This window comes from Loxodonta africana, chromosome 16 (assembly GCF_030014295.1).
Source record: "Loxodonta africana isolate mLoxAfr1 chromosome 16, mLoxAfr1.hap2, whole genome shotgun sequence".
NCBI classification, from domain to species: Eukaryota; Metazoa; Chordata; class Mammalia; order Proboscidea; family Elephantidae; genus Loxodonta; species Loxodonta africana.
This window is the reverse complement of record NC_087357.1, coordinates 9,712,847-9,726,664: the sequence shown is the minus strand read 5'-3', so window position 1 is coordinate 9,726,664 and position 13,818 is coordinate 9,712,847. Positions and strand designations below refer to the sequence as shown.

Sequence of the window (13,818 nt, the reverse complement as noted above, 5' to 3'; positions counted from 1 at the left end):
GAGGGTCAGTGAGAAAGAAGACCCTTGACAAGATGGATTGACACAGTGGTTGCAACAGTGGGCTCAAGCATAACGATTGTGGGTATGGGGCACAACCAGGCAGTGTTTTGTTCTGTTGTACATGGGGTCACTGTGAATCGGAACTGACTCAACGGCACCTAACAACAATGTCTTTTGTTGCATGGAAAATTTTAATTTTCATAAAGTCAATTTTATCATTCTTTCCCTCTGCATTTTTTGTATTACTTAAGAAGGAGACTTTCTTCAAGGTTATACATATGTTCTTTATTTTCTTCTAATGCTTCTAGTACTCTTATAATTAGCTCCTTAATCTACCTGGAATTTATTTCTGTGGGGGAGTGAGGTTGGAATCTAACTTCCCCCTCAAATTAGCAGCTAACTGTTCTGCCACCATTTGTCCTTTTCTCACTGGTTTGAAATGCTACCTCACCACATACCAAATACCCACTTATGTGTGTGACTCCATGTTTACTCTTGGTACGACTTCCCTGAGACAATCTTCCATTTGCCCACTGCTATGCCAATGTGACTCGGTTTTAATTACTATTGTTCTAAACTACATTTGATATCAGAGCAAGTTCTCTTTTTTATGGAGGCTGAATTCATACATTATAAAAAATTTTAAGTGTACAATTCAGTGGTTTTTAGTATATTCAGTGTCTTACAGCCATCACCACTATCTAATTTCAAAACATTTTCATCACCCCAAAAGAACCCTGTACCCATTAGCAGTCACTTCTCATTTTCCTCTCCCCTCAGCCCCCAGCAACTGCTAACCTGCTGTTTCTATGGATTTGACTATTCTGGACATTTCACATAAGGAGAAGCATACAATATGTAGCTATTTGCATTTGGCTTCTTTCATTTGGCATCATGTTTTCAGGATGCATCCATGTTGTAGCATGTACCAGTACTTCACTCCTTTTTATTGCTAAATAACATTCCATTGCATGGATACACCACATTTTGTTTATCCGTTCATCAGTGGGTGGTCATCTAGGCTGTTTCCACCTTCTAGGTATTGAGAACAATGCTGCTATGAACATGCGTATACAGGTTTTTGCGTGGGCATAGGTTTTCAGTTCTCTTAGGCATATACCTAAGAGTGGAATTATGGGGTCATATGTTAACTGTATCATTTTTTGAGGAACTGCCAAACTGTTTTCCAAAATAGCTGTGCCATTTGACACGCCCACCAGCAATGGATAAGGGTTCCAATCCCTCCACATGCTAGCCCACACTTGATACAGTCTGACCGTTTGATTACAGCCATTTCGGTGGTATGTTACTCTGGGGTTTTGATTTTCATTTCACTAATGCCTAATTATATTGTACATCTTTTCATGTGCTTTTTGGCCATTTGTATAACTTCTCTGGAGAAATATCTTTTAAAATCCTTTGCCCATTGTTTAATTGGGTTGTTTGAGTTATAGGAATTATTTATATAGCTTGGATACTAAGCCTGTATCAAATGCATGATTTGCAAACACTTTATCCCATTCTGTGGGTTGTCTTTTTTTTCTTGTTTTTTCATCAATTTTATTTCAGTGGACCTCCCAAGTATTCTACACCATAAACTCTATACTCAAAACTTTTTACTTGGATCTTGATTTTGTAGATTCTCTTTGTAATGGCCTAAGGGACATGCTCCTCTCCATAAACCTTACATGACTCTGTAATATTTACTGTCTCCATTTAAAAGTGAATACACTGAGGAGAGATTTTAAATGCTTTGTTGCTAGGTGCCGAGGAGTTGATGTCGACTCACTGTGACACAGTAGAACTTCCCCATAGTGTTTTCTAGGCTGTAATCTCTACAGGAGCAAATTGCCAAGTCTTCTCTCCCATGGAACCATGTGGTGGGTTTGAACTGTCAACCTTTCAGTTAGGTAAGTGCTTAACCACTGAACCATGAGGGCTCCTTTTTCTTTTTTTCTTATTGTGCTTTAAGTGAAAGTTTACAAATCAAGTCAGTCTCTCATACAAAAATTTATATACACTTTGGAAACCCTCGTACCAGAGTGGTTAAGTGCTACAGCTGCTAACCAAAAGGTTGGCAGTTTGAATCCACCAGGCACTCCTTGGAAACTCGATGGGGCAATTGTACTCTGTCCTATAGGGTTGCTATGAGTCGGAATCGACTCGATGGCAATGGGTTTTTGGTTATGTACTCCTAGTTGCTCTCCCCCTAATGAGACAGCACACTCCTTTTCTCTACCCTGTATTCCCCATGTCCATTCAGTCAGCTCCTGTCCCCCTCTGCCTTCTCATCTCCCTTCCACACAGGTGCTACCCACGTAGTCTCATGTGTCTACTTGGAGGGCTCCTTTTAAACGTGTTATGTAAGGGAGTATAGGTACTAAAGGGGAAGAGCTGGGATTGAAAGGCAGGTCTGCTTGGTACCAAACACCCTCCTGTGTCTACTACACCCAGAGGCTCCAGTTAGGGGCGGAGGTCTTGTGTCTGACTGCTGTGGTGAGAGGGGAGGCAGGCAGGGGTTAAAGAGCTATTTTCAGCAGACTCTAAAAGACAGGTGTGTGCTGGCTGTGGGGGTAGGTGGGAGTGAGCAGCTTCAAGAGCTTCAGGAGGCTATACTTGGCCTCCACACTGATGTCATGTGGTTGTCACAGCGTGCCTTTTTGATTTCTTCATAATGTCTTTTGAAACATAGGAGTTTTAAATTTTGATGAAGTCCAATCTTTCTTTTTCTTTAGTTGCTTGTGCTTTTGGTGTTATTCCTAAGAGACCATTGCCTAATAGAAGGCCATGAGGAGTTACTCCTGTGTTTTCTTCTAAGTTTTATAGTCTTAGCTCTTATATTTATGTCTTTGATCCACTGTGAGTTCATTTTTGTATATGGTGTGAGGTAGGGGGTCTAACTTCATTTTTTGCATGTGGACATCCAGTTGTCCCAATACCATTTGTTGAAAAGACTATTCTTTTCCCCTCACTGAATTGTCTTGGTACCCTTGGTGACAACAAGTATTCTTTTGTTGTTATTTTTTTCAAGTTTCTAGGCTACTATTGCCTATTTTCCCTTCTAGCTGAATTTTAGAATCAAATTGTTAAGCTCCGTAATAGCCCGTTGAGATTTCGGCTGGGACTCCACTGAATGTATAGGTCAGTTTGGAAAGAATTTGTGTTTTTACAATAAAAAGTTTTCCTACTCATGTATACAGTAGGTTTCTCTAATAAGGTTTTTTGTATGTCCTTTGGCTTAGTATTATAGAGTTGTTTTTTTTTTTTTTTTTAATGTGGCTATTGGAAACCTTTCGTTAGGTTTGTTTATGCCTAGCTATTGTGTAGGTTGGCTGATATCACGAATACAATCTTTTTTTCTATGGCATCTTATACATGTTGTTAGTTAAAGGAAAAGATTTTGGTTTTTTAAAAAGTTGATCCTGCTTCAGACCCTCTTGTTGGACCTTCTTAGCAGTTTATAAGTTTGTAGCATATCTTGAATTTTCTATCTTGCTGATCATATCACCTGCAAAAAATGAAAGTCTTAAGGCCTTTTGTTTGGACCTTCCACACAACGTTGAGGAGCAGGTTGGCTAGGAGCCCAGCAGCAAAGGCAGGGGAGGGAATTTCACAGGAGGGAAAGGGAAGTGTGTGCAGGGCAGGGTGCAATGAGAGGGCCGGGGCTCTGCTCAGCTGGAAGACTCAAGTCAGAAGTGCTGCGCTCAAGGCCTTCTACTCCTCCTCTGATGAGGCTGTGCTCCTCAATGATCACATGGCTTCAGGGAAGATGCACAGAGGTGGGTGGGGCGGAAACATTGCCCAGCTAGCCACATCCACCGCACACCCAGGCTATTGGTAAGGGCAGGCCTTGCTGCCTGCTCGCCTCCTCAGCCTCTGTGTGAAATAAATTTTGAAAGGCTCTCTAGATAATTCCTTGGTCAGGTACATACAGGAGACACAGTAGCAATTTTCTAAACATGAGAGGACCATACAGTTGGGTCATGATGCCCCAGGGCACACAGAGGTCCTCTCCCCAGACTCCTGCTGCACGGGGTGGGGGTAGGGGTTCAGTCCAGGGCACATGGTGGGTATGGCTGTGTCAGTGCTAAAAGACATTTGGAAACTGAAAAGACAATTGGCTGATGTCATAGCTTAGGCTACCTGGGGTAACCAGACATAGCGGTTCTTGACTGTTCCAGATTTCCGAGCGTCCCATATGTTACAGAATATCCCTCTACTTATAGAAATGTGCAACGTTGCTGTAGATGGCAAAATACTGGCTAAAACCTTAAAAAAGCACATGGTGACAATCATCTTAATTGCTGACCTCTGAAGTTTCAAACTCATTTATTCTCAATCTCATTTTTTAACAGATGATTTATCAAAAGTACTTTCAAATTAAATTCCCAGCAATATAAGCTCATTAAAGCATGAGCTGAGAACAAATTACTATAAAATTAATTTCCAGCTCAACAACTTGGCTGAAGTATTGCTTATCAAATGGGAGGGGGAGGGATTTGCGTGTTCACAAACTGTTCCTTAAAGTCAACAATCCACCTCTCTTAATCACGACCAGAGTTAACAACTTATTTATGAGCTCTAAAACTGTGTTTCAGTTTATCTTCAGACATCCGACTAACAAGCTCATTGCTCACTCCTGACAGTGATAAATTTCCTGGATTACTAAGCATAATTACTAGAACCCCATATTCCAGATTCTGCAGGATAATTATGATTTCGTGAGATTTTACTTCTTCAATAAAGATGATTCACTCCATGTTGAAACGAATGTGATTTAGTTTTTATAACTCAGGAAGTCATCACACAGATACATTTGCAAATCATGAAGACATACTTCTGGCGCCATGTGCCATATAATTTGCTGGGAAACTGGTTCATGGAGGTAGAGGAAATGCCCTGTTATCCTCCCTGGGTGGTGGAAATGGTTAATGCGCTCGGCTGCTGATCTAAAGGTTGGAGGCTCGAGTCCACACAGAGGTGCCTTGAAAGGCCTGGTCATCTACTTTCGAACAAACCAGCCGTTGAAAACCTTATGGAGCACAGTTCTGCTCGGACACACATGGAGTCGCCATGAGTTGGAGTTAACTGGATAGCAACTGTTTACCCTGTGTGTGGATGTAGGACCCTCACTGGTGGTGGCAGAGGTGGGGGGACAAGGCAGGTAGCATCAATATCCCAGCAGTCCCCCATCTGAGGCCAGGACGCCCCCACGCTCCGCTGCTCAGAAGCAGGAATTGCACAAACGCCATGTGGACTTACTCGCACACACGGCCTACTGGGTCTGGATGTGGCCATGTCAGTGATGGTCGCAGCAGACATCCCCCAAGCTCAAGGGCGAGTCCATGCCCCAGGGCCTACTGGCCCCATCGACCACAGTGTTGGCCCTCGTCACAGGACTGTACCAACACCCTCGGCACAATCAGCTGCCGCCAGGTTGACCGTGGCTGACGAAGGCGCCGTATTGCAGAGTAGAGATATGTTCTGTAGGGTTCTCAATGGCTGGTTTTCATAACTAGATCACCAGGTCTTTCTTCTAAGAAGCCTCTGGGTGAATTCGAACCTCTGACCTTTGGGTTAGCAGCTGAGTGCGTTAACCGTTTGTACCACCCAGGGGCTCCACCCTCTGTACAAACTTTCTCAAACTGCAACCCCTTTCCTCCATCTGATGGCCTGAAGAGTCTCGAAGCCAGACAATCTCTTTCTTTTTATCACATTCGCACCTCCCAAGACCTGGGACGTTCTCCTCCCAGGAGTCATGTTTGCTCATTCTGCTGATCCAATACATTCTATTTCTACCAACAAAACATAACGTAGAAAATAGTCCCCAACACGCATAACCACAAAATTACATCCTTCCCTTCACAAAACCTCTAACCATGTATTTTATATACTTATTATTTAACCTAACGCATTTCCTCGCTCCAGGAAAAGAAACGTTCCTTCTGTTTAATACAACCAATCAGACACACTAGTGGGTAAGAGGGAGATGGGTCAAGAACTCTTGACCCTGAAAATCTGCAGCCCTCAACAGTATGCCATGCGGGAAGGAAAATCAAAATTCCATTACCCAACTATCAATGGGATCAAAAGAAAGGAATCTTACAGGCTACACTGGTAACAAAAGTGGCCTAAACTTCAGGTTTAAAAGGATTGCTATCAGAAGGCTGTAGGGGGTGTGCCAAACTAAAATTATTTTCAGTGCTTGTGGGTTTTTTGTTTTCCTTGGGAATTTTGTAGGTCCCAGACCTCTCACCCCATTTGCCACATGCCAGGCTACCTTGATTCACAAGTGCTGAGTCACAGAATGTTCTAGCTGGAAGCACACTTTGGGCCCTCTCAGGCCAACCCTCCTCTTTTAGCCAACTCTTTCACGAACAGATGTGGAAACTGAGGCCTGAACAGTCATGCAGCTTGCCCAGGATCACAGAGCTGACGAAAGGCAAGACAGAAATTAAAATCCAGGGCCCCGACTGCAGGCCGGATGGCCTCCCTCCACACCGCGTGGCTCTGACACATGCCCTCAGGCCTCTGTCTCTCTCTTCAAGAGGCAGAGGTACCACCTATGATCCAAACATAGACAGAAGGCTTTTCTGAGTCCCACAGCACCTCACTGTAGTATCTCTCCGGGAGTGCAGGACAGCGAAGTCATATCCAGACACAGCGAGAAACCTGCAGATAGGGAGGGCAGGAGAGTGGGTGTGAAGGGTTGGGCGTGCACACGTGTGTGTGTGAACACATGAGTGTGTGTGTGCATGCATGGCTGAGCTTGTGTGAGTACGAATATGTGTGTGAGTATATGGATGAGTGTGTATACTGTGAATATATGTGTTGGTGTGAGTGTGAATGTGAGTGTGTGTATGCATGAATGACCTTGTGTGAGTACAACTATGTGTGAGCATGTGTGAATGAGTGTACAGGTGAGTGTGTATACTGTGAATGTTTGTGTGAGTGTGAATGTGTATGGGTGTGAATATGTGAGTGTGCATGCATGACTGAGCTTGTGTGAGTACAAATATGTGTGTGAGCATGTGTGAGTGGGTGTGTTTGTATGCTGTGAATATGTGAGTGTGCATGAGTGTGAACATGGGTGTGCGTGTTTGTGAATATGGGTGTGAGCATGTGATGGAGTGTATAAGTGAATGTGTATATTGTGAATATGTGTGTATGCATGAGTGTGTGTGCACATGGAAATATGTATGAATGTGTTACGTGTTTGCATTGCGAGTTTGAACATGTGTGAGTCTATGTGACTACATGAGTGTGAATGTCTGTAAGCATGTGTATGAGTCTGTGAGTGCACTGAGTGTGACTGTGTGTGAACACGAGTGTGAATGTGTGTGTATGAGTGAGACTGTGTGTGGGTGAGTGTGAACATGTGTGTGAGTCTGTAAGTGCATGTGTGACTGTGTGAGCATGTGTATGCGAGTCTGTGTGAGTGCACGATTGTGACTGTGTGTGTATGTGAGTCTTGTGAGTGCATGAGTGTGACTGTGCTAGTGTGTATCTGAGTCTGTGTGAGTGTATGAGTGTGACTGAGTGTGTGTGAGTGCATGTGTGACTGTGTGAGTGTGTGTATGAGTCTGCGTGAGTGCATGAGTGTGTGTGTGCGAGTCTGTGTGAGTGTATGAGTGTGACTGTGTGAGTGGGTGTATGCGAGTCTGTGTGAGTGTATGAGTGTGACTGTGTGAGCGGGTGTATGCGAGTCTGTGTGAGTGCATGAGTGTGACTGTGACAGTATGATTATGAATGTGTGAGCATATGTCAGTCTGTGTGAGTGTATGTGTGAATGTGTGCGAGTCTGTGAGTGCATGAGTGTGAATGTGAGTGTGTGAGTGTGTGAGTGCATGTGTGAATGTGTGAGCGTGAGCCTGTGTGAGTGCATGTGTGAATGTGTGCAAGTCTGTGTGAGTGCATGAGTGTGTGTATGTGAGTCTGTGTGAGTGCATGAGTGTGTGTATGAGTCTGTGAGTGCATGAGTGTGAACATGTGTGCATGTGAGTGTGAGTGCATGTATGAGCGTGTGAGTCTGTGTGAGTGCATGTGTGAATGTGTGCAAGTCTGTGTGAGTGCATGAGTATGAATGTGTGAGCGTGTGTATGTGAGTCTGTGGGAATGCCAAGAGTGTGAACGTGTTTGCGTGTGACTGCTGGCCTGCATTCCAGCATGACTGTGCTCAGGCCTTCGCTCCCTTGGGCTGAACACTAGGCCCGTTCCCCAGATGTGCTTGAGACAAACAAGGTGAAGCACGTTCCAGACAAGGGAAGAGTGATGCTCCTGCCCTAGGTTTCTGTGACTGGGCTGCATTCCATCAGCCCCGAGAGTGCACAGGATGGTTATTAAGAAATGTCACCACACCCTAAATCCCAGGGCTGTCTCTGCTCCCAGCTCTAACAAGAACCATGTCTGGTGAAAAGGCTCCAAGCACCAAGCTCAGGGGCCATTCCACTGACTCTGCTGTGGTGGAAAACATGTGCTTAGGAAACCATGCTCACGTGCTTGGGGACATCCTAGCAAACTGGTGCTGCAAACAGCACATCTGCTAAACCAAGCTGGGGTGGAAGTCATGGCGTTGAGACTCAGAGTCTCAGTTTTTAACGGGCAAAAAGTGGCTAACACTTATTGCCCAAGGTTTTAAGGATCAAATACCCATTACAGGAGGAAGCAATCTGTAAACTGTAAGGCATTGCTACAAATCTGGAATATGAACATAAATATTCTAATTCCACTATGCTCCTAAGGAGCCCTGGTGGTACAGTGGTTAAGCGGTCAGCTGCTAAGTGAAAGGCCAGTGGTTTGAGCCCACCAGGTGCTCTTCCATAAAGACTACAGCCTTGGAAACCCTACAGGACAGTTCTTCTCTGTCCTGTAGGGTTGCCATGAGTTGGAATCAACTCAACGGCAAAGGGGTATACTCCTATTTCCTCCTGTACTGAACCCAAGCTCAGTATATTCTTGTTGAACGAATGAATGAATATGTGTCAGAGGGATTAGCCCATTAAAGACAGGCAAGTGTTACTTTCTTACATTATCTACTTGTTTCTACTCTCAGCTCCAAATCTTCAATGTTATGGAGGGCTTTGTGGTGGTGGTGTTAGTTGTTGATTCTGACTCACGGTGACCCCATGTGTGCACAGTAGAATGGTTCCATAGGGTTTCCAAGGCTATGACCTTTGGGAAGCACACCACCAGGCCCATCTTCTGAGATGTCTCTGGGTGGGTTCAAACCATCAACCTCTCCGGTAGCGGTCTAGCCCTGAACTGTATGTGCCACCCTGGGTTCCCTAGGGCTGTGTAGATGCCTGAAACTGAACAGGAGGGGCTAAGTGGGAGCAGGAGTTGCAAGACCTAAGGAGCTGGTTGCTATTTAATGGAGATACAAGCCTTAAGAGCTCAGTTATCAGGGCACCTGGTGAGCCTTCTTCTTGCCTGCAGACGGTGTCCTCAGGCTATCTTCATGGTGCCTGAGGGCCTCCAGGAGGAGCACACAGTGCAGGGGGGTAAAGAACTGTTATTCAACAACAGCAAGCTTTCTGGGTAACGCCCATGTGCATGAGGTCAGGCGTTTTCCTTCTCCTCAGCTCTGCGACCTGGCCTCAGCTGCCATCACATCTCCTCTGGCTTCCAGGAGGGCTGACCGTCCGGGCCTGTGGACACCATGCTCCTGCTCCGCTGACCACTCCCTCATGCTGCAGCCTAGCGGGGTCTTCTCAAAGCCCATGCCTAGTCACCACAACCTACGGGGTTGGACCCTTTTAATTACTTCTCAGTGCTCTTCCTGATGACCACGGCCTGCAACTGCTAGATATGTTGACCCTGTCAACTTCTAAACACTTCCCTACGCCTCATGGTGCATTGAGTAAAGCTCGGCACCAGCCTGGAACATCCCTCTCCTCCCCTCCCCTGGCTCATGCCTCCTCAATGTCTAGATCTTGGTTCCAATGCCCCTTCCTCCATGAAGCCTTCCATGATCCCTCAGACCGGACGAGGACTCTATCTTCTCCTTTGGCGCACTTGGCGCTGATTTGAATTCTGTTTGTGATGAATGTACTGATGTCTGTCTTCTCCCTCAACCCCCAGCCCCACGTGGGCTCCCTTTCAAGTCACTGCTGTGTCCTCAGGGGTGGTCACCGTGTCTGGCACAGCGTAAGGGCTCAGCTGACACGCGGGCAACAGATGGGTGCATCCTCCAAAGCACAGAGACCATCTTAAGAGCCTTTCCCAGAATTGTCTTTGGGGGATGTAAATAGCGTCACTGTCCAGTACATTGTCCTCCGTGGGCCTTATTAAAAGTGACAATATAAAACATGATCTTTCCTTAGATGTGGCCACCAAAGGATAAAGTTGAAAATATTTCCTCCTGTCAGACAACCAAGACATAAAAGACAAGCGATCGATTCAAAAATGAAAATCAGCCACTGCTCTGCTTGAGTCCACCAGCCTACCCTGACTGCCCAGGGAGAAGAAAAAACAAAAGCACTTTAGCCTCAAAGTGGCTCCGATTTTACATAGCATCTTAAATTTATGAAAATTCCTTGTGTGCTGACTCTAGGGAAAGAGAAGATGAGTCAGCGAATTTCTCTTTGTTTTCCAGCCGGTTCAATGAAAACACAACCCAAAAGGCTATGTCTGTCTCCCTACCACAAAAGGCAGCCCAAGGCCTTGGATGGCCCCGGGGGGCTCCTGCAGGAGGGAGTGGCTGCTCAGGGCTGTGGGCTTTATTTGTGAACAAGGCTGTTAGTCCTGATCTTTACGGTAATGTGGCTGGCAGCTCTGACGGCACTCAAAGGAATGGGTGTTCTCAAGGCAGCCTCCAGATTCAAAGAGAAGCCGTGATTTTTCTAAGCAGAAGAGCCATCAGCTGTTTCTAGAGGGTTGGGGGTTGTCCAGGAACCCAACCTCCTGTGGCTCTGCCGACTGAAGACAGAGTCAGAGAGCGGGATGATCGTCAACCTAGTATCAGGCTGACTTCTTCCAAAAAGGGGCTTCTAGTATCTTCTGTTAGAGGATGCTGCTTAGCTCTGGGCAACAGTGAGGCTTCCGGCACCTTCCAATCTTTCCTCCTGCTTCTTGCCAGCTGAAGCTGTGTGACCCACCCAGGGGAAGCTGGGTCTGTAGGACACTGATACTAGAGTTACTGATAAAGGGGGAGGCAAGTCTCATTGCTGCTGACTGAGGACACTCAGCAAGACAAGCCTCCTGCCTCTCCAAGGCAGGGCTCTCCCCTGCCCTGATGAGCACTGACAGCAGAGACTAGGGTCTGTTTGCTAACACCCTATCCCCACAAAAGTCACTTCCACGGGGAGGAGTGAGGGAGACAGGGGAGGAAGAGTAACCTCATGGAGAAATGAGGGGAAAGAAAAATGCATCTCCCACCCCCCCGCTCACACACATCAATCACAAAGTATTGCGAAACACAAAGACTTGGCCATGTGCACACAACTACTGTTCCCGCCCTGGCACCCCCTTCTGAGCTTCTAAGATGCCTCGACTGGGAAGAACCTTCAGCTTTCTCAATCCAACGGTCTTTACACGTCAAATTCAGTGACACTGATTACTGGTGGTGGATTAATCAGGAAAAAGATAGTAGTGACGGTTGCTGTATCTTTTTGCATTCCTTTACATTCAAAACCGTTGTGTATCACGTGTGATCCTTTTAAAAAATTATACAGTTGGATTTTATCCTAAACTCTAAGCAGAAAATCTGTTTTTATTTTAACAGGCAGATTAAATCTATTTACATATAATGAATGTTAACTACTGACATAAGCTGACTCATTTTTATCATATTATTTTGTGTTTCATATTTATTCTGCTGCTTCTTTAATTTCTTTTCCTTCTTTCCTGTCCTCTGATGAGTTGGTATACTGCTTTTATTCACTTATTTGGAATTAAACATCCTGTTTTTCTATTCGTAGAATGGTGATACTTAAATTTGTAAGATACATTCATTACTTATAAAAATCCCAAGTGATTCAACATCTCTATTATTCTCTAGTACAATGTAATTGTCTTAAAATTATTAAATCTATTCACCCATCCTGTGTTCAGCCACTCAAATTTAATCATTGTTGCTATAATTATTATTTGAAATAGCTTATTTAGATTTATGCACATGCAATTATTTTGCTTACCACTGTCTCTTAAATCCTACCCTTCTCTCTTGTGTTCCAGTTCCTTCTTACTAAGATATTCTTTGGTAGAATCTCTGGGTAGTAAATTCTCCTGTTTTGTATGAAAATGTCTATTTCTTGTAAAATAATTTGAGTATGAAATTGAGGTCGACAATTTTCCCTCTGCTCTCTGAAGTTTTTATTCCATAGCTGCTGATGAGAAGTCTATTTTAATTATTTTGTAGAAACCTCTTTTCTTTCAGTAGGCTTTAAGGTTTTACCTTTGGCATTCTGCAGTTTCACCTGAAGCCGTCCTTGAGTGGGTTCATTTTTATTCCTCCTGCCTGGGACATGCGTGGTGGGCTTCCTTCAAGACTCATGTCTTTCTTAAATTCAGGGGAATTCTCTTCACACTCTGTTTAAATATTGCCCTTTCTTTCTGTTTTCTATTTCTTCTGTTCTGGAATTCTTATCAGATCTGTATTGGACAGTCTTAATTGTTCTCTTGAAAACATCAAAAATGTCCCCTGATTTTCCTATTACCCTGTGTCCCTGGGGGTGCTAATTCTCTTGTCTATGGACACTTCCTTACAGTGGTGTTTTCCACTGTGTGCTAATTTTTTGATTTTGGACTCATCAGCAATGTTTTATTATTATTATTATTATTTTTGATAGAGGCAGCTCATATAATTCAGGTTATAGAAATAGCCCTATATTTGGGGTTGGCGTCAGCCTGGGGGATGGGAATTGGAGTGACTTGGTACCCGTTTTGAGGTCCACATCTTGACTGGGTATTCCATTCCTAGGCTGCTATTAAAAATCTGGACACTGGCTTGCCCTCATCCCCAGCGTACACACATGAGGCTAGCTGGAGTCTCCATTTTTCTATTTTATGAACTCTTTTTTCAATCCAGGACATCTGGCATACAACTCTCATTCTTGCCCCTTCTCTGGGCCTGTCCCTTTTTCACAAATCTCTTTGAGAGTCTCAATTGCAGGCGCCCACTTCTCTTGTTCCACCCCCCGCCAGGCTCACCAGGCCCCTTCTCTGGGTGCTGAATCAGCTTTTAGGGTCCTATGTCCCCAACTCATAAGCCTACTGCTCTGGGCTTACATTTCCTTTTTGTTTCTGCCTCTTGGAGAATTATCTCTCTTTCAGGCTTGACCAGGCATTAACAAAAATTCTTATATTCTTACATTTATCTAAGATTTCTATCTTTCTCCAGGCTGGGAGAGCTGGACCAGCTCATTCCACTGTGTTGCCGGAAACCGGAAGGCCTCAGATCATAAGTGCCAAATGTCAAACATGCGATAAAGAAAACCAATGTTGGCATCGCGCAGAGAAGGCAGAAAGCACTGTGGACGATCATCACCATTTGATGAAGCGCCAATTGTCAATCTCAAATCTTCCTCTGAACTTATTCTTTTAAAACCAACACCATAGCTATTTAAAACAAGTAACCTTCCCAGTCCTCGGGGGACAGAGATTCTGCCTTATTCTCCTTGAACCCCCATACTCATACGTGAGGCCCGGCACAGAGGTGGCGCAGTATAAGCTTGTTACATGAATTTTGTCCAAGTTACATATAAACTTCACACACAAGAAGGGCTGACTGAACAACAGTACATGTCCTACCACATTGACGTCCGTGACACGGAATCCCACTGGCGTCGTGGATCCATTTGTAACAGGTTGGGAAGTGTC

General features: G+C 44.7%; 1 protein-coding gene across 2 annotated transcripts in view; it reads right to left on the bottom strand.

Annotated features, from left to right (window-relative positions):
* Positions 1–13,818, bottom strand: part of ADAM12 (ADAM metallopeptidase domain 12) — a 377,170-nt gene that overhangs the window by 130,425 nt on the left and 232,927 nt on the right. The gene's annotated exons all lie outside the window — the stretch shown is intronic.